At 30.5% G+C, this 20413-nt stretch overlaps 1 long non-coding RNA gene across 2 annotated transcripts in view; it reads right to left on the bottom strand.

The window, feature by feature from the left end:
* Positions 1-6544: 6544 nt before the first annotated feature.
* The window catches only part of LOC144369029 (uncharacterized), a 26443-nt gene continuing 12574 nt past the window's right edge, over positions 6545-20413 (bottom strand). For both annotated transcript variants that reach the window (XR_013428444.1, XR_013428445.1), the window contains exons 2-4: positions 10576-10709; positions 10213-10339; positions 6545-6580 (exon numbers count right to left, since the gene is read on the bottom strand). This is a non-coding gene — a long non-coding RNA (uncharacterized LOC144369029). The remainder of the gene's footprint in view (positions 6581-10212; positions 10340-10575; positions 10710-20413) is intronic.

Genomic DNA, 20413 nt, shown 5'->3' with positions numbered 1-20413 from the left:
CCTTTCTTAAACTATTAAAAAGAAAATTCATTCTCTTCTTTTGAGGAGCTTAACAGAAATGAAGAATCAACCTTCCAAAACTCCTAAGTTCTTCACCAGAGGTGATGGGTACAAAAAACCTATGTCACAAATTTTATCTTATATACCAAGTCTCTTATTTGTCCCTAACATGTCCTAAACTATAGATGAACTATATATTATTAAAATTCCATATATTCTGGATGGTATTACACATTCAACAATTATAAAAAACCAAAATAGTGGTCAAATTTGATCATTATTTCTTTGTTAACAAAGCAAAACTTTGATGTCAGTGGCAAAGTTTTATATACTAGAAGAGTATTGATAATATGGTTCTATCATATAATCTATACTTCAGAGGTTTCATAAGGCAATTCACAAAATCGCCCTTGCATGTATTCTATACAACTAAAATTTAGATTCTGATTATCTGTACTGCTACAGTTTCTAAAAGAACAATCAGAAGGAGATGAACAACAGATAGATGATATGTAGAAAGGTAGTTGATAGATATATGATAGGTAGAAAGGTAGTAGATAGACAGATTTTGGGGAAGAGATTTGCTCACCAAACTACTTAGCCTAAGTCCCTAAATCTGCTATACATAGTGAAACATGGTGGTAGAGTACTAATTTAAACCTGAAGACCTGAGTACAAGAAGAACCAAAGAAAAACACCAACCTATCAGAAGGTTTAATAACAGGGAAAAAAAGGAATCATGTAAATCCAAGTCTGATCCCAAAGTCCCAGAAACACTCATGTTCAAGGAAAGATATGATGAATGTCCTAGTTCCAGAAGCAAAAAAGTGAACTGTCCTTCTTCCATTTTTTTTTAATGCCATCAACTAACTGGATGATGACAACCTGCCTTGACAAATGTGAGCTTTATTCTATCTACTGATTAGAGTGCTAATCTATGTTTTCAAAATTCTTGCAAACACAAATAGAAAAAATATTTTTATTTGTATATTCCTTATCCCATTCAAATTGGCAAATAATATTAACTATCACATTATCTATATGTTCTTCCTTTACTGTTTGTCTTTGTCAATTAAATGTTTAAGTTTATGCTCCTTGACACTGATATTAGATCAATTTGTTTTGTGCCAAATACTTCGAAAAGTTCACATTTCAATATTGGTTCCATGAGATGAACAGAGAAGGTAGGAAAATTGTGTTTATGTGTGTGTGTATATATATATATATGTGTGTGTGTGTGTATATATACATATATATATGTATGTGTTTGCATTTACATAATATATGTACTATATATGCACATATACATAGTTGGGTGATAATTACTGCAGGATAAAAACATATCTCAAAAACTGGGAGAAAAGTAACTACGGATAAAATATACTGAGTTAAATTGTGATATATGTTATATGAAATTATAGAGTCTGGTAACTATAGGCAAGTAAGCAAATAATTGAATTATCATTACATTTATGCTTTCTGGTGAATTTGTGAAAATGAAGTTTAAATAAATATATAAAATATATCTGAATAGGTGACACCTATGATATTAGTAAGATAATATTTTTTAATTTATGTTTTGATTATAGTTTGGTATCAAGCTATAGAAAACAAAGCTTATGAATACACAAGCTCATTTGTGTAACATAAATTAAATGCTATTCTATGTAGTGTTCCTTTCTTTCTTAAGTCAGGAAATCAAAGCCAGGGTCTTTTGCATGTGAAGCAACTAGTCTACCATTAAGCTTGATTCTCTGTCATTTCTATTTTAAAAACCTCTGGTTTTGTTTCTGAAATCTATACAAGTTTTATTTTCAATGGTATACTATTCAAGTTATTAGAATCCCAATATCAATATGATGAAGATTCAAAAGAAACTACTTATTTTTAAAATTCAAAAGAAACTACTTATTTTTAGTTAATCTGTTCTGTCAGAAACAATCAATTAGGCATAAGAAACTTGATTCAGAAATAATTATTATTTCATATTAGATAAGAAATGCCATGGCTTTTGTTGTAGTCTCCAAGGAGAAGTAGATCAACAAACCTAAATTCTTCAAATCAGAGTGCACTAAAATCACTTATTTGAGCTATTTCAATTATTTTTCTCAAGGCTTATTACAACTTTATAAACTGAAGTGTTTATTACACAGGATTAAATATAGGTTCTAATAAAGATAATAATAACTACTTATTTCAAAGTCTAATGATACCTTTTTTTTTACTATATGAATGAAATTTGCATGGAATGATTTTTAAAAAAAAGCAAGTTTTGGGGTAAGCTAAAGAATGAAGTTAAGAATCACTATGATCATAAGTAAATCTTTTAGGTGTTTTTGCTAGGCTATAATGATCTGAGAAAAAAAGTTCAAATAATAAAAAATCATTGCATTTAATATCATAAAAAACTCTATTCATTTGGTGTATGATTTTAAACATTTCAGGCCTTGCTCCTCTAGTCTGTTGTAGAGATTTTCTGAGACATGCTGGAGTTGGAATTTCATATAATTTGTGTAATCTCAAAAGAATATAATTTTTTTGTGAATTTTCAGTATCACTGACATATTATGTCTTTTTTTACATGAGTAATGATGATGGTACAACAATGATGGAATACTTATCAAATCTGAATTGTACACTTTAAATTGTTAAGTAGTAAAATGAAGGTTAGATTTATTTTAGCACATAAAAATAGTAATGTTTTACTATGAAAATAAAGTTTGAAAAATTAAGCTTTGGTATCAGATTAACCAGTTTTAAATTTTTGTTTCAAAATCAACTTTTTAAATGAATGTAGTCGTTACTTAATCTTTTTGACTTCTTTTTTCTTCAACTCTGGAGTGGCTTGATTTAAGCCTCTATCTTAGAGGGTAGTTGTAAGAATTAAATGAGATATAAAAATTATGACTTTATATTAAAGACTCCATAAATGACACAACTCAAAATCTGAAAGATATAGCACACATTTCTGTAATACAGAATTTGTTAATAACTTCTACAATTCCATCATAAACTCTAAGTCGTATACATGTTTCCAAACATTTAATGTTTTTATTTTTTTGAGAATGAGAATCAATGTTAGATGACATTGTTGTTCTAAGGATCACTTCATCCTCTCAGAAACTCTATGTATGTAATAGAAATTTGCCTGAGCAATTGTCAGTTTGTGTCAGTTTGTTGTTTATATAGGTTAGAAAAATGTATAGAATCCCATTTGATATGATGCTATATTCTTAGGTACTGCACTAGTAAAATGATGACCAAGAAAGATAATTTTGAATTATATAGTAACATTCAGTTGTATCCATGCAGATTTTTGCTCTGTGGTCCACTCATGGGCACCAACCAAACATTGTGTGCCTTTATTGCTCAGAGCAACTACTTGGGTAACGTTCTGGAAAAAGGCCATCAAAATTATATTTTTACTACATTTATATTTCCCAGTTTCAACATCTATCTCTTGAAGACTTTCCTGCAAAAAAGGTCTAAAGCAAATTCTGTTCTTATATTTGACCAGTTATCAAAATTAATTATACAATATGAAAACTAAATTCATTTTATGTGTGAATGCTCAAAATCATCTGCACATTATTGTATTGGGATCATGATCTCCATTTTAATAAGAAATGCATCAACTGATCACTAATTAAGAACAAAAATATATGCAACATCTGAAAATGTGCCAATAAGAAAAACTCAACACACTAATTTATAACATACTATAAATAAATAACAGAAAGATCAGTGGAGAAGAGGAAAGGAAACAGGAAGAGGGAAGAAGGACAGAAAGGGGAAGTACTGGGGAGTGAATTACATCAAACTATATTCCGTGCTTTTATAATTATGTCAAAATGAATCCTATTTTTATGTATAAATAAAAAAGAATCAATAAAAAAAGAAAAACTGCAAAAATATTAGTTTTTAATTCCTTTGTGAAGCAAAAATTGTTACTATTTATGTGGTTCTTTCCATGATTGATAGATCAAATGGTAGAACATAGATTCTTTGCCCACTGATTTTAAGATTTAAATAATGATTAACAATGGACTTTAGTGTAAATTTTATTTCAATATTGCTGCAATTTTATGTGAAAAATGCTGTTTAAATTTTGAACTTTTTAAATTTATATAAATCCCTAGATTTAAAAGAAAGTTTAACTTTAAAAGTCTATGCTTAATCAAATGTATTTTAAAATAATAAATAACTATATAATTGTTTATATTTTTGTACATACATTTGGGTATGCATGTATCTATATAGTGAATCCCAATATTTATGACAATTGTGCTCTATAAATTTGCTGCAAACACTGAATTTGTAGATATTGAGCCACTAGTCCTATGGAAAATAATTTGGGGTTTGTAACATTTTGTCAGTCAGTCAATATATAACTTTATTTTTATATATGCTTCTGTTAAAAAAAACTTTAATTAATATAAATTGCTGGCATATTAATGTTGCACTCAAGTCAATAACACTATAACTAATGTCCTTATTAAGCTTACCTAACACACATATTTCTTCGGTGAGGCATATCACAGCCCCCATGTGCTTAGGAAAATTAGACAACACTTATGAACTGTGTTGGCCATTTCACAGTGAATTTACTACCAAAATCATCAATTTTAAAAAGCAAAAAAACAAAAACTAAAACCAAACCAAAAAAACATAATTTTAATTCATTGATTTAAAATACCCCTGTTTGTGGTTTGAGATTTGAAACAAAAACAAAGCATTACCACCTCAACTGGGAAGTTCCATGCGTCTGTTGTGACTCAAAATTATCACCACAGTAAGCATGTCTGCCTGTGAATGGCCCTTACAATGCCCCACGCTTTGATTTGGTGGTTCCAAATTAATTTTGAAGAATACAAATTTGCAAATATGAAATTAGATAATGATAAAAATAGACTGTCACATTATAAATAAATTAGAACAGTACACTTTAGAAATGATATTTTTCTTTTTAAATAATATTTTTTATAATTTTTAGTTGTACATGAATACAATACCTCTATTTTATTTATTTTTATGTGGTGCTGAGGATCAACCACAGTGTCTCACACACGCAAGGCAAATGCTCTACCAGTGAACCACGATCCCAGCCCTACCACTGAACCACAATCTCAGCCCTAGAAATGCTATTATTCTTTGATACAACAAATGTAAATATAATGAAAATGTTGGGGGCAATAGAGATTATTCTATGATTACTAAATATCCAGATAGTAAGAAGCCAAAAATACCTATTTTATTTTTATATTTATTTTTTAACTGCAGTGTTTTATTCTGAAAATTTATTAGAAAGGCTTTTAATACAAATACATTTTCAGACTATTGGAACACTTTAAATAATTGAGAAAATTTATTTTAAACAGCTGTATCATTTCCCCACAAAGGAAGGCTAACCATTTAGTCTAACAACAGCAATGAAATCTAGTCAGATGCAATTAGAAAGAAGGGAATCTTGAATAAAGTATAAGAATGTTTTCCCAGACCATTTATTCTTTTTAGAAATAAAATGATATAATTTAAAGCCTGACATAATTGCTAAGAAAATTAATAAGCATTGATTAGGAAAGTTCAACCAATTTCCAGTGTCTCACTTTGTCTTTTCATTAACACATTTAACTGAGTAGCAGAAAAAGATATTTCTAATAAACAACAGTTCAGTAATTTCAAAACACTTGCCTCATGAAAACATGTCTAATTTACAACTTAATAAGAAGTATTGTTAGAACGTTTCGTGGCAAGAATGATAATTATCTTAAAGCATGTTATTCAAACCAATGTGGAAATATGAGGTAATTATTGATATGCTCCAATGTATAGAATGAAAATATTTGTGCAAATAATTTAATTGATGCTCAAATTATTTTTGGAGTCAGAACGTATAGATACACAAATAACAATTTTTTGTTAGACCTAAGTAATAACCAAGCAAACTAAATTTTAATATACTGAACAACAAAATAATCTAGGTCAGGGGACAAAAATCAGTAATGCTCTGAATTTTAATGTCATTTGTAAAGGGTTAATATTAATGTTATAGCATGTATTTTTGATAATTAGATATTTATAGGTATTAGAAACAAGAGACTATAACTTACAGGGAAATAATGAAAGATTCTGTAAACCCAATGCAATTATAGTCCAGCCTAAAGACTCATAATTAAAAAGTAAACAACTATATGTTAGAATGAACTTTACTGCAATTCTAACTTTACCGTCAAGCAAAAGTGTTATAGTTTCTATTCAAATAGAATTACAAAAATACATAGCTGTTACTAGGTTTCATGGAAAAATTTATCATGAGTTTTGTATACACAAAGAAAAATGTTTGTTTTTCCATAACTCCTCTTCTTCTTCTTCTTCTCCTCCTCCTCCTCCTCCTCCTCCTCCTCCTCCTCCTCCTCCTCCTCCTCCTCCTTCTCCTTCTCCTCCTCCTCCTTCTTCTTCTTCTTCTTCTTCTTCTTCTTCTTCTTCTTCTTCTTCTTCTTCTTCTTCTTCTTCTTCTTCTTCTTCTTCTTCTTCTTCTTCTTTCTTTTGTAAGGAATCCATATACTAAGCAGTCAGGTAACTTATTTCATGGGATGGTCATGGAAAAATCAACAAATTTAACAGTTTTAGATGAATTAATGAAAATAGTTTTAGATGAATTAATGAAAACAACTGCAAAAATACAAATAATGTCAAATGCCTTTCAGATGTTTCTAATGAACACAATGGAAAAACTAGTGTAGAACTTCACATTTCTTTTTTCTTTCACAAGGTCATACAAAACTATACCTTAGATTTCTGAATGTTAACTATTTAGCTATAAACTAACTTCTTAAAATGCTACTTTCCTGTCAAGAATATATTATTATTGAAAATTTCACATATTTATATTTCTAAAAATAGTATATGTGTGTTGCTTTTGATTTGTCAGTAATTTTCAGTCTAAGCTTTCTTTTGTATTATGCCAGTAAGTATATTTTTTAAAACATAGAACAAAAAAACCCCAAAAGCAATAAAAGCACTCTTTAATATTATCAAGTTAATACCCTGGTTTTATTAGTAACCATATGAACACATATAAACATTTATTTAACTCAGGAATTATTTATTTATCTATTTATTTATTTAGTGGTGCTGAGGATTGAAACCAGGGCCTTGTGCAGGCAAGGCAAGTACTGTACCAACTGAGTTATCTCCCCAGCCCAGGAATTATTAACTTAACCATACAATTCTATTAAATCTAGCAATAGAAATGAAAGAAATTACTGTTATATGCTATTACATGGATAAAACTTGAAAACATGTTAAATTAAAGAAGTAAGTCGGCAAAACTTACCAATAATATGACATATATACATGTACATATATATATGTACAGAGTCTCATATATAGATATACATTCAATCTCTGCAGCCAGAAAGTAGACTAATATTTACATATGGTAGGGAGACAAGGGTGTATGATAGAGAAGGAGAGATCAGAGTTAATGTTGATGGGTATGAGAATTTCTTGGGAGGAACATTGATGATAATGTTTTAAAATTATTGGCAGTATTTACAAAAATCTATGAATGGACAAAAAATTATTAAATTATGTGCTCTGAATTGGTAAATCTTACATATGGGAATTATACTTCAATAATGCTACTTTCTAAGGAAAAACAGAATATAAGATGTAGAACTATACACAGTCTGTCAATAATGGCAAAATAAAGTTTCTAACAAATAAATGTAATGAAAAATAAAATTGTAACCATCTGATTACTACTTAATAAAAATAGGTAAGTTTGCATGTAACTTAGTAATGGGTGTACTCCAATCAAATAGTAAATAGCAAAACCAAGTAGATATTTTTTTTGAAAAGTTAATAATCATATATCTGACTTATTAAATCTTTCCCAGTAATATATATATATATATATATATATATATATATATATATATACACATATACATACACATACACACACACTCACACACACACACATATTATGGAAATTTCTTCACAATCCTTTTTCCAATTTTGATCATATTTGATTCTTTATCATGCACAGTGCACTAATTAGTACTGTCCAGAGATAAAATAGAACATTTAGATGTTTTGTGTTTGTTATTAAATATAAAATAATACATATGTATAAATTATACATATATGTATATATATATATATATATATATATATATATATACACAATGGGAATTAGTATAATAATATGAATGCATGATCATGGAGGCCAAGTAATCCCACAGGTAGTCATCTGAAAGTTGGAGAAACAGAAACCTCAGTGGTGTTATTTAATGAAAGTCTAAAAAACTGAGGACAGGAAAAGGAATGTTAAAAGCTTTAAACCCTGATAAGAGTCCAAAGACTCAGAAACCAGGAACTTGATGCCTGATGACAGGAGATGAATACTTCAGCTGAGAGAGAGAGAGAGAGAGAGAGAGAGAGAGAGAGAGAGTCAGTCATTTTTGCCTTCCTTCACATTTTTGTTCTGTTCAAGCCATCAATGGATTGGATGATCTACATCAACAATGGTAAGGAAGATATTCTTTACTCAGTTTGATTGATATCCTAGTATTTTTAAAAAATACTTCATAGGGCTGAGGATATAGCACAGTTGCTAGAGTGCTTGTCTTGCATGCACAAAGCCCTGAGTTCAATCCCCAGCATGCACACACAGACACACACACACACACACACACACACACACACACACACACAGAAAAACATAAACAAACAAACAAACAAAAACTTCAAAAATGTGATCAGTAATAATGTTCACCAGCTATCTAGGTCTCTTTTATTCACATAAGTCAAATGTAACAATCAGATGCAAATACATACAGAGAGGATATTGGTCCTACTTTTCTTTGTATAGGCTCTAACAAATTGGCCCATCAATAAGTTGTAAATTGATGTATACATCTTTGTTTACTCTTATCATTTTGAGCAAAGTAAGATGAAAATATTTCTGGAAACGTTCTGGAAATTTGTGCAAGAAATCTGATTTAACATTTAAACTATCTTTTAAATTGCTTCTTCCATATCCAGGTTATGAAACAAGATTTGAGAATATTTCTTCTAAAAATTCCAGTCAACTACACATAATTAAAGGGAATTAATATCCTTTTGATCTTTCACAAAATTTTGAAGTCCTCTGCACTAACAGAATGTGTTCATCTTTATAAATTCTGAGGCTAGATTTCTGTAATTTAGACACTGAAAAAATGCGTTAGTAAGTTTCTGTAGGCATTGAGTCACATAAAGTAAAACACTTGCTTATCAACAGTCAGCTTATCAAAACCCACTGAGCTTTACTCTTCTTATGGACTTTCAGGTTAGACCATGTTTGCAGAATTCTTTCCAACAATTATTCTCTAGTAGAAAAATATTCTTTATGGCAACACTAACAAAAAATAAGAAAAGGGAAGTGATAATATAAAATATAATTTAAAATTTGGCAATTAAAATGCAAAATTAGTTTCAAACTACATAGAACATAAAAGTGGAAAGAAGAAAATGATAAAAAAATGAATTAGAAGAAGTTAAGAGAGAACAAATAGGAAGAGAAAGAAAGGTAAAATAGGAGAAAGCAGAATAATGAAAGAGAGAGTATATCTAGTTTAATTAAGAAAAATATATTAAATTGTCTAGAACTCTATGAACGATGGGGGGGACCAAAATAAACCTACTCAGAAAACAATATAAGCAAAATAAAAATTAGCATAAAAATATTATATATTCCTCCTTGTCCATATATTTTAGATGGAGAGATTCCTTTTAAAGACTTTCAGATTTGGGATCCTCTAGGCATTGGAAGTGTAGTAAATGTTCAAGTCCTCTGAATGTCTCTAGTCATGAAGGCTGTGACTAAATAAAACATCTTTTGTGAGACACCATGTAATAATTTTTCCCATATAGAGATTAGCACTCTGTTTCAAGAAAATGCACATAATTCATGCATGTGAGCCTATCTACATGATCCTCACACTGTCAAACTCTGGCATGGTCAAAGTAATTCTGAGAAACTCCTTTATGGGTCCAGTTCCTGGACCACCAATATCAAAATTGAATGCTTGGGCTACAGTTGTGGCTCAGTGGAGCACATCTGAGGCACAGGTTCGATTCTCAGCACCACATATAAATAAATAAAATAAAGATCCACTGACAACTAAAATAATATTATTTTTTTAAAAAGTAAATGCTCTTCACCTTTCTCTGCTTTGCAGATAAGCAGAATGGCAGAATGCATACTCCAAACCCTAGAGATGTCAATGGATCTTCGACACAGCCTCTTTTTTGGACTCATACTGAATCTTTGGGTGGGTTCATACTCTCCCTATAAAACATGAAAAAAGAAAGAGAAACAAGCAGAGCCACTGCCACATCATTTGTGGATCCTCGGAATGACTGTGTGTGGGAGAGGTGGCTGAGCCCACAAGGATCTGTTCTGGGGTGGTGGCTGTGGACTCTCAGCCTTCCACTGAACCCAGCAACCGGATCCCTGGCCCTAGCCCCCTCCTGAGTCCATATAAAAGAATCTAGCTTAAACTGAACTTCCTCTTGGTCACTAACCTCAGACTGCCAGTTCTGTTTGTAAAGCCTCTCTGCTTCTTCCCACTGTGCCTTTAGTCATCCAGAGATGGTAGATGGATTTGTCACAGTCTCTCTTCTGGCCCCAGAATGAAGTGGTGTAGACATGGTCTGACCTAGTGAAGAAGAATTAATTTTAGGTCTTTTATATTGAAAAGTTGCTGAAGTTTCTGATTTTCCTTGCTTTGAAATAAATACTCTTATTCTTTTGAAAACCAGTATTTCTGGGATTCACCTAGTAATTGCTTCTCTAGCCTTTTTTTTAAATATTTATTTATTTTAGTTTTCGGCTGACACAACATCTTTGTTTGTATGTGGTACTGAGGATCGAACCCGGGCCGCACCACTTGAGCCACATCCCCAGCCCCTGCTTCTCTAATCTTACACTGATATTCTCTTTCATGGCCACACTTCTTCATTATGAAGACACACACCTATTATTTGATTCAATATCCCGGAGCAGTCAGTATGTGCTGGTGCCCCTATTCCACCATTTGCCTTCCCTCACACCTGAAGTTTTAAATGTAACTAAAGATGATGAAATCATATTTTAGTTGACCCAGAATGTAACCTAATTATCAGTCACTTCTGTAACAATTAGAATTTTATTGCATCCGTACAGTTTGTACAATTATTTAATTAAATAATGTTAAATATTGTGCATTAGTAATTTCAATTTATCTGATTCATAAATTATTATTAGAATTTTGGAAGTCAAGCACAACCAGATTTGTTATTACTAAATAAAATACTATGAAAAATATGCTTCAATAATTCCCCATATTAAATCAGAGAAGGGCATTTTTATGTATACTTATTGAATTATATGCAGCAACAAACCTATATATATGAATATTTATATTGACTCAATTTATATGAAGACTATTTTTTTTAAACATTTGTATATGTAAATTGCAAAAAGTAGCTGGACATCACTGGAACAGTTCTACTTTTTGGTACCAATTTTTGTGTTTGTCAGATTTTCATCACTAAAAGAAATATCTGAGATAATCCATTTTAGAAGATAAAAGGTTTAATTTTGCTCATGGTTTTGGTAGTTTCAGTTCATGATCAATTGGTCTTATGGTTTTGGATCCTGAAGTGAATGAAAGCACCATGGCAGGAGGATTTGGCAGAAACTGCTCTCCTCAATGCCATAAAGCAAAAGAAAGTGAGTGGCAGAGGAGCAGGCTTCCCATTCTCATTCAAAGCCATGTCCCAGTGACATCAAAGTCTCCCACTAGGTCCCACCTTTTCTCAATAGTGCCAACAGAGACCAAACTTTACACCAACGGGCCTTTGGGGTATATTTAAACTATAACAGTCATATATAAACAATGGTATTTTTATGCCTGGGTAAAAGGATCTGGCTTAAATCAAGAATTACCTTAAGTAAAGGGAGACTTTTATTTTTGTGTTTATTAGAGTAATTGAATTCACTATTAGACATTTATAGTTAATGAACAGGAAAAATCTCTGACTTGTGCAAAACTCTACTATATTTCCATCATTATCTTCTAAATTATCTTGAAAATAGGGGACCATTTTAAGATGTCTTACTTGTGTGTCTTTTACTTTAATCTCTTTATGAAATATAAAAGTAAAACTTTTTTAGTCTCAGATGTGTCATAGGTAGTTTAATAATGTTATTTGATTTTCAATCCAATCAAGAGTCTTCAGCAATATGTAATTTTGAATATAATTTTGAATGCAATAAGTTTGTGTAAATTTTTTGTTTCTTTGTAATAGGGATTGATCCCAAGGGTACTTAACCCTTGGGACAAGGTTTAGCTAAATTGCTTAGCGCCTCACTAAATTGCCAAAGATGACTTTGAACTCACAATCCTCCTGCCTCAACCTCTTAAACCATTGCGATTACAGGTGCATACTGCACACAGTAGTTTGTGTTAATTTTAAAAAAATTTAAAGGAAAAAGTCTCCTTACAAATTAATCTGTCTTTAGAAAGTATTGTTTAAATTTATATTTCTTAAAATTAATTTTGAGTTCTATCTGGTATTGAGAAACTGGACTAAATTCATAAAAGAAAAAAAGCATAATATAAATTTGGAAAATGCATAGGAACAATGACATTATATAAAACAAATGCAATTTCCAATGATTCAAATTAAGCTTTTCACTTTATAACTTTGCAAAAATGCTATTTAATCAGTAGACGCCATTCATTGAATTTTGACACTTGTTCTCCTCCTGGGCTTCAACTATTTATTAGCATACTTTGTGGTGTTTCCCATGTATATGCTAACATAAATATTTTGAGCATGTTATGGGCTAGACTGAGCTATGATGTACAATATGTTAGAAGTACGAAAATAATTAATGTTATATTCAAATTAATGATGGATTTATCAGGACATTACTGCATCAGAACTTGAGGGGCATGTGTATACAAACGTGTATTTGTTTTATAAAAATACATGTAAGTATAATAATACATATACAATGAACTATTAAAACTATGATTCAAATTATACTGTTTAAAAATTAAATAAATCAAGACCAACTGTATTATGGAGTATTCATTCCCAAATTTAACTTCCCACACTCTGATGATCTTTCTAGATTCATACACATAAACATACGTACACTTTAGACCTGCTTAAATTTTACAACTCACACTTAGTTCCTTTATCCTACAACAGAATAGCATAAGGACATTTTGAGTTAACTTATTATTCTGGTTAATATTTTACCCCTATAGATGTAGAGAGATGTGAATAAGCCTGAAGGTTCCAAGAGTTGGTTCTACTTTAATAAGTTCATATATGAAGATCCTACCACCATCTCATATTCCCTTACATTAAGGCAAAAAAAGTCAATGGCAGTTCCTCTTTCACTGGGATTACACTTCTCAAAGGTTTTTGTAGTTATCTTAGGAAATATCACTTTGCCATGTTGAATGAGTTGAAATTAATTTAATTAATTGATTAGATTAAACAATTAATTTCACCCCCATTCCCTATAAAAGCTTGATTATTCCTGGAGGTATAGGTACAAATATACCCAACAAACTATCAAACTCATTGTTCTGATCCAGGCAGCAGATGGTCTGCACTCCTTTGAATGTATGTGGCTAGTCATTAGAATGCCTATAATTTCTTAAATTGACATTATTTTTCATAGCAAAAGATTCTGTGTTGTTGTTATTTTCCTCAGCCTAGGAGAATAAGAGGAGTTTGCATTAGCCTTTAGAAGTGAGAAGTGAGTGATGGTTTTTTTTCTCCTTTCTTTATTTAATTTCATTGGAAAACAAATTATGGAACCACAGTTAAAAGTCCAAAGACCAAGTGTGAAGAAATTCTAAAGCCAGCTCAATGGTGAGTGTTATGTTAATTAGAGTAATTAAACAAAAGCATATATATCAAATCTTTATCCTCCTGCTTTTTTTCAAGTAAATAAATAATTACATACAAAATATTCTTTAGACTCATTCATTAGAGGGATGCAATAGTCCTAAGATCTACAAAAGATTATATGAGTGATGCTGTCCCAATCACCTTGTCACAGGTACTTCCCATTCATATTCCAATCACTGGCTATAGAGGGAGTTATTGGAATGTCTTGCATATGTTTGTGAATTTCTGTAACTTCTATTTTGTTCCACTACTGTTTTCTTATATTCAATAAGTGATTAAGTGCTATATCATATTGACATTTTCTCCTGATGTTAACATTGGTATGGTGATAATAAGTGAGAAAATTGATAAAAAATCTGAATTATTTTCTTAATACTAAAAGAACGTTAACTCTCATGATAGACTGCCTGCCAGTGGCTCAAACAAGCATCCCTAATTAAATCTGATCAAGCCAGTGGGAAGGGGATGATGAATCACTATTAACCCAGTAGAACAGTTTTGCTTTATGGAAGTTGTGGGAGTTTTAGGCAGAATTTTTTATTGTTTTTTAAAGCATCTTTAGACATAGCCACCTGTATAAGAAAAAGTTATAAAAATCATTTTTTATTTTGAAATTTACTTTAATGACACTTTAATTGAAACTAATGATACCTCAATTAATGTTAATGTAAATTTTTTCATTTGCAGATAGCATTATAAACTTCTGGAATGTTGCTATGATATTATTATCTGCATTAGAATGAAGAAATTTTACTTAACAATTCAATCGGTGTATTGAGAAGGTGCATGTTTTTATTGGATATCAAAATACATCTTTGTATTACTTATTATGTAAGAAAAACTATACAAGTGATGGAAAACTAATGGAGTATTTCATAAAAGAAAAGAGTAGGGGCGTTGGGGGACACAGAACAGTTGGTAGAGTGTTTGCCTCACATACACAAGGGCCTGGGTTCAAATCCCAGCACAACAAAAAATAAAAAAAGAAGAATAGGCTTCTACCAATTATGAAGTGGGAAATTTGATAACGAAAGAGTAAAGTTGCCATTATTTAAATTTGATAAGATTTGTCCATGAAACTCTAAATTATATCAAATGCATAGAAATCATTAGAAGCATATATGCACAATAATTTGAGAAATAAAATTATAATATTTTACAAAGTAACCTTAAGCAGATTTGTGGGTAAGAAGTTTTAATATCATAAATATCCTAATTATCTTATCATTTGCCCAGGTTTAATAATATAAGTTTGATAAAATTTTAATCAAATTATCAGTAGAAATTTATCCAGAAATTTAAATTTTGATTATAAATATTATATAAAACAAAAATGTACTGAAATTATTTATACCTCTGGTCATAAACAACTGGCAGTTGTGGTTTGTCATTCCAACAGTGGAACTGACATAAAAGAATAAAAATTAAAACAATGTTGAATTGTAGGAAAAGTTGTACTTCTGCTTTACCTAAAGGAAGCTCAAGGAAAGATTTTAAGTTCTCTGGAACTTTATATTATGATGTATTAAATTTGTAGGTCAATGTATGATTTTTGTGTTTAACGCAGATCATGAAAAATATTATTGAAATGAAAATTAAGTGTACCTTGATGCAAATCCGATGCATTTTATATATAATACATCAGTAATATAATATATACATGTACTTCAAACAGATTAAAACTTTAATGTTGAAAACAAACTTTTAAATATCTAAGTAGGAAATATGTTTAATAATAGGGTAGGGAAGAATTATTTTAAACTTCTAATTCAACTGAGAATATATGGAAATTTAATTATGTTTAAGTGGATACTATTTTCATAAAAAGACACCCTGTGGAAATTGAAAAAAAAGGAACACATGGAGAATATATTTCAATTTTTAAAACTAAGAACATTATTACTAAGATATAATTCTTTTAAATTTTTAAAACAATCAGAAGCAGTAGAAATCTAAAGAGAACATGGGCAAAGGATATTATTAAAAATTTCAACTAAAAAGATTATATGAGCAATACATATTTGAAGAGGTGCATATATTGTCCAATACTTAGGGAAATGCCAGTCAATGTCATTATAAAATAAAGTTTGATATTCACTGTACTGACAAAAAAATAAAAGTGTGAATGTAATGGTTTATTATTGAAGGCATTTGAAAAGTGACGCAAAGTAAGAGCCAGGGTGTAGCTCATTGGTTGAGTCTGTACTTAGCAGGGGCCCGAGTTCAACAATAAATAAATAAATATATAGATAAATAGTAAATATCTGAATGAATGATATATAAATAAATAAAATCACAGACTCAGTAGCTTAAACAATGCACATTTAAACTTTTGCAGTTTGGGAGATCAGAAGATTCACAGGGCTAAATTCAGGGGTTTGCACTGTTGAATTTTGTTTTAGAAGTTCTAAGGAAGAATATATTTTCTTTTCCTATTTTGCTTTTAGAGATTACCATGGTTCCCTGGCTCATGTTCAGTTTTTTTTTTGAGGGTAGGGGCAGATACTGGGATTGAACTCAGGGGCACTACTCAACCACTGACTATATCCCCAGCCCTATTTTGTATTTTGTTTAGAGACAGGTTCTCTCTGAGCTGCTTAGTGCCTCCCCATTGTTGAGGCTGGCTTTGAACTCAGGATCCTCCTGCCTCAGCCTCACCAGCCACAGGAATTACAGGCATGCACCACAGCACCTGGCTTCATGATTACTTTTTGTCTCCTATCACAGCAATATTGTTTGTGTCTTTTTCTCATCAAGTCACTCTGGTGTTGTTTCCCCTGTTCTCTCTCACATATGTAAAAGGCCATAGTCATTAAACTGGATTGTAGATAAATGAAGATATCTTCTTACATTAAGTCCAGAATATTAGACACCTTAAGCCCATATTCACTCACATGCACCATCTTGCCCTGCAACATGGCATATTACAATATTATGGGGATTAGGTTATGGAAAAATTGAGCTGGCCTTTTTTTTTATGCCTATCACAGCATCCAATACTATATATTGGATGTGTCTATATCTTTCTTATTCACTATTGCTAGAGTGTCTTTAAGATAAAGAATTTAGTTTATTAGGATGGTGAGAATCATGGTAATAAACAACCTTGTTATCATGGTAGCCTCGAAAACTATTTCTTGCTCAACAAAAATAACCACTGAAGTAGGGATAAAAACATTTGTAAAGATGTAGACTTAGAAAACCCTGACACATTAATTATGCTTGGAATTTTGTATCTAAAATAAATTTATGCATATGTGTTTAGGGAGATGTGCAACAGCTCTTGGGAGCAAAACCCTGGAACCAAACACCCATCAAACTGTAGAATATTCATGCAATAAATATCGTACCTCAGCCAAATGGTACTTCTCAGTCACAAACTGATAAAAAAGGTACAAGGAATTTCTTGGAAAAGTCAGTTGTTTTCTCATGCTATGTCAAATTCAGTCTTAGAGTGGAGGAAAATATCGAATAATTCCCTTCAAAGGAAATGCATATTTATAAAAATAATATTTTTAGTATAAATAATTCACTATAGTATGTTTTAAGACCAAACCCAGTTATCATTTCACTTGGGAGTTTTTCAGTTACCACAGGTAGCTTGTGTTTTCATGTTGCCACCTCCCTACCGCTTTCATCATACTCACCTCCCTGCATTATGTGTCTTTTTATAGATATATTTCTGAAACTTTATTTAGTCAGGACATATAAAGAGATCAAAATAATATTATTTTTTATATTAGTCCCAGTTTCTAGACTATAGAGCTTTAATTATCTATATGTTTTTCTATAAAGAGTTAGGTCATAAATATCTGGGCTGTAACAGCCACATGTAGTCTGTGTCACTGCTCCTCAGTTCTTATATGCAGTATGAAAGTAAATATAGAAAATACACAAAAAGATGGGTGTGTGTATGATCAAATAAAACTGTATTAGTAAAACCAAGCCCTAGGATGGATGTGGCTCAAAGCTATCCTTTCCCCATCACTTCTCCTGGGAAAATGGAATCTAACTTGCAGACAAAGAAATGTATTGTTGGTTCAGATAACTGATAGGAAAATGGTTTTAGCATATCTGAACATACATTAATTCATATTGATATTTTTGAAATGTTTTAACAAATGTGTGAGCAAAAAAGCAAGTTAGGATAAAATCAGAGTTCTATCAGCTAAATTTTATAAATTAATATCTTAGTTTAAGTTAACGTAGAAGTGACTTGCCTCATGTCTGTATTAATATATAATGTAATTAATCTTCCTAAACCTGTTTGATAATTGTTTATTGATCATATATTATTATATTTGACATTTGAGACCAAATTGTATTGAAAGCAAACTGTACTCTATGCTAATTTTATATGAACAATGATATTCTAAAGTGGATCATCACTATTTTCACTTTTTAATTTTCAATATTCTAAATATGCTTTTATTTATATTATATTGTGTTTTTTAATATCTAATTGGTAATTTTGATTATTTTTGCATTGGTTGAATTTAATGTTTAGTGAATTAACAAATCCTATGATAATTCCTTAATATCCTCTAAAATATCCCAGCAAACTTAACAAAAAGTAATTCATAATAAGGAGCCAATAAAATAATGAACTATATCCTTAAATAGCCTCAAAAGAGAGATAAAGATATTTTCATTACAGCATTAATAGACTTTTTCAGGTTATTTATGAGAACTATTAGATAATGGTTTTTCATTTTTGTTTATATCCATAGTTTAAAAGTATATGGAATATCATAAATTGATTGGCATATATTATACAAAATAGAGCACTCTGATATTTTTATTCTCTTTTAATGTTGGCAGTTCTATTTCACTTTTTAAAATTCAGACAAAATCTATTGAAGTAATTATGTAATTGAAAATAAATGCAATGCAGTATTTGAATTCCTGTTAGAGCACACAGTGACATGAAGTTAGTGGTGCAAAGGCTTTTCCACATGTTCTCTGTTGCAAAATTTATTTACTTGTCATGCACTTATACTTTTAAAATAATTAAGTACTAAGACTTTAGAAAATTGAACAGTTGTTTGATTCCAAAAATTCTGGAGAAATAAAAAGATGTTATATTGTCTTTCTAATTATTTGAAAAAAATCATTATTCTACTGAATTCATTACATCAATGTCAATTATTTATCCTGTAATTCTTTTTATAAAGCTTTGTCAATTTTCTATGTTATCAGGCTAGTCATATTTGCTTTTTAAATGATATACTGCTGATACTACCCTGCTCAGATTCATTAAAATATTGATTTTTATAAACATCTATTTATGTGTTTCACATTCATTGAGGAATAAAAGAAAATCCATTCTTGTGAATTGATAGCACGTATTGATTCATTTAGATTTATTTGAATCAATCTAGTTGCATCTTTTATGGGAGAAGCAGTTTTACAATTTTATGATTTTATTCCCAAATCACACACATTTCTGGTCAATTCCCACAGAGAGGAATTAATTTTCTTTTCTATTTCTTTTTCTTGGAGGAGAGGGGAGTTGTAGTATAGTTAAAAATTGGTCTGCAGCTAGCACAGTTAAAAATTGGTCTACATTCATGACCTCATGTTTTTTTCTTTTTTACTTTTTGTTTGTTTGTTTGTTTCTGTATGACCTAGCACAGCACCTGAAATGTATTTGTCATGCTACCAAAATTTATTGGTTTAAACAATGACCAAGTATTTTCAAAGCATTGTGACAAACTCTGTATAAAACAAGATATTGTGTTGTATCCAAAATAATGTTGATTCAATCAGATTCTTTACAAAATAGGAACTGTTAAATGAATAGATGCTTTCAAGAACACATGAAACCAACATAGGAATAGTAGCACTGTTTTGTAAGGGGAGTTTAGGAATTGCAATCTGTACTTTTTAATAAAATCATTTTTAATTGAACATATAATAATTTCATATGTGAAAAAATTAAATGTTTACAATAATAAGATATAAGTATCTATGTATTAGAATGGCCAAAATCTAAAATATGGATCATGTCAAATTCCAACAGGAATTTTCATTAATTGGTGGGAAGGCAGAAGATTTCAGTCTCTTTGGAAGAAGTTTCCAAAACTGACCATAGCTTTTTATAACATGAAATATCAATCCCAATCCTAGGTAGTTTCTTAAATGAGTTAGAAACAGGTCCTCCGAAAAACATGCACATAAAGATTTGGAGCAGATTCACTCATAATTCCCCATATTAGAAATAACCATGATGTTTTTCAGCAGATGATGGGATTAACAAACTATGGTGTATCTATAGAATGGAATAATCATCTTCACTAAAAACAAATGAGCTCCCAAGAACAAAAAGACATGAGCAAACTGTAATTGTATATTTTGAGGTGAAAGACATCAGTTTGAAAAGCATAAATGCTCTCATTCCAACCATACAACATCTTGGAAAGGGCAGAAGTAGGGGCAAGCACTA

The sequence above is a fragment of the Ictidomys tridecemlineatus genome, chromosome 12, assembly GCF_052094955.1.
Source record: "Ictidomys tridecemlineatus isolate mIctTri1 chromosome 12, mIctTri1.hap1, whole genome shotgun sequence".
In the NCBI taxonomy this organism is placed as follows: Eukaryota; Metazoa; Chordata; class Mammalia; order Rodentia; family Sciuridae; genus Ictidomys; species Ictidomys tridecemlineatus.
Note: the sequence above shows the minus strand (reverse complement) of the source record. Positions and strands in the feature narration are given on the sequence as shown.